This window comes from Zootoca vivipara, chromosome 4, assembly GCF_965207765.1.
Source record: "Zootoca vivipara chromosome 4, rZooViv2.hap1.1, whole genome shotgun sequence".
In the NCBI taxonomy this organism is placed as follows: Eukaryota; Metazoa; Chordata; class Lepidosauria; order Squamata; family Lacertidae; genus Zootoca; species Zootoca vivipara.
Window position 1 is genome coordinate 52,569,203 of NC_142587.1, and position 2,167 is coordinate 52,571,369.

Below are 2,167 nucleotides of genomic sequence, written 5' to 3' on the forward strand. Positions count from 1 at the left end.
CTACGGGCGAGCAGACGGCGAAGGAGACAAGCGCAACGGGGCGCCCCGAGTGGCCTTGGTGGGAGTTTTGCTGGCCGCGCCCAGTGCCCCAGCACCTCTGCACATCCGCTACCGAGCCGTAGCCCCCGGACCTCTTCCCTGGCACCCTCCAGTGCCCGGCACCGTGGCTCCCCGCGCCACTAGCCTCTATGGCTAAGACGGGCCTGGTGACAGTACAGAATCCTTCACTACACCTGAGGGCAGCAGACTAGCTTAAGGTGTTGCAGGGCAAGTCACATGGCACAAACACCTCTGACTGGCACTCCCTGCCCTCAAGTATCTACCCCATGAAGCAGCTGTCTCACTCTGTCTAATGGTAGGGGTGGTCCTGTGGGATGGATAAATCATTATAAAATAAAATAAAGAATGTACACGAGTACAGAAGATAAGAACTACAGGCCATAGGGTCCTTAAGGATAGTTGGTCATATGGTGTAACATCTCCATTGATATAAACACAGGGCTTTAAAACAACAAGAACTTGAAACCTTATGAATGATAGGATAGGAAGTGAATACTTTTTTGTTTACTATACTTGCTTGTCGCTTCATATTTTTTTTAAGTCTCAAAGTGACTTAACAGCAACATAAACAAATAAAATCAATTAAAATCAAAAGAATGTTCAAAACAACAATCTCCTTAAAGTCCTTATCCAACAATACGCCGCACAAAAAGATGAGCATGACAGTAGAGGCTAAAATCATATGCAAATATCTATGATGAAATATTCGTAACATTGCATGCAATAGTATTGTTCTTGTTCTGAAATGACAGCAAACCATCCTTGTGTGATACTTGATCTTTCGCTGATTTCACTAAGGTTGTCTAGTACTTTGTGTGAAAGTACAGTTTTGTCTTATTTTCAGAACACGCAGGCATCATATTTTCCATAGTGACTTCCCTGACTTGCACAGCAATTAATTGTTTCCTCTTGAAGCTTTAAATTAGAGATAGCTTCAAATCAAGGATGGCATCTATTAAATTTAATTAAGTTCCCATGCTGCTTGCATGGCAAAAGGAGCATGGCTAAAGGGCAGGTGCTAATTGAGAGCAGATTCTGTGTCGCAGATTCTGTGAGCTTCTCTGCTAAATGTAATTTTTTTAAAAAAAAAAACCAAAACACAAATACGTGGTTTGTTTCAGAACACTTCATTCCTTCCCATGGCACATTTTTTTTTTATTTCAGTGGATAAGAGTCTGACAGTATCTTTTTACTTCCTCTCACCCAGGAAACCTGACACACATCTCCACAGTTGACTCGGCTACATCACCAAAACTTGGTTCTCTGCAGCCTATTGTATTTGCTTGAGCCAAGGATGATGAAACTCAAAGAGTATAATAAACTGTGATGGCCTGCAGTGTTTGAGTACGTCCAGTGCATATTGTATGCTATTCAGTTGGACTTCAGAAATTGTAGGCTAGATCAGCACTGGGAGGACACATAGCCTACATAGCCAATATGAAAACAGAAAACAGTCATTTATTTGCTGCAGCGACATAACCATGCTTCAGGGTTTTTTAAAGTATTGGACACAATCCATTGGGAGGGCCATCTTCACACCATGGGAGTAACATCAAGGGAGGGGTGTTTCTAGGACTAAGGTGGAACTATGGACTCCTTTGCTATTTTTGCTTTTAGGTGCTGCGTGTTTTTAAAGTAATTTTGTTATATTTACAATTTGAAATGTGGTTTAATATATCTGATCATATTTTTTGTTTGCTATGTTATTATGAAATTGTTTTTGTAGTGTTTGTTTGTTTTAAGCTGCTTTGAGCATGATTTTTGTGTGTGGAAAAGTGGCCTACCCTCTTTTAGTGCCAGCTTGAACAATGAATATACCCTGTTTCTCTGAAAATAAGATGTAGCCATAAAATATGCCATAGCAGGATTTTTAAGCATTCAAGGAATATAAGCCATACCCCCAAAATAAGCCATAGTGATAGGCAGTTTAACCTTGTAGGTTAAACTGTACCATACTTAATAATAATAATAATAATAATAAAGACATCCCCTGAAAATAAGCCATAGTGGGGTTTTTAAAGGAAAAATAAATATAAGACGGTGTCTTATTTTCGGAGAAACACGATACTAACATAATGGTGCAGTTAACAGTCACAATAAGAGATGC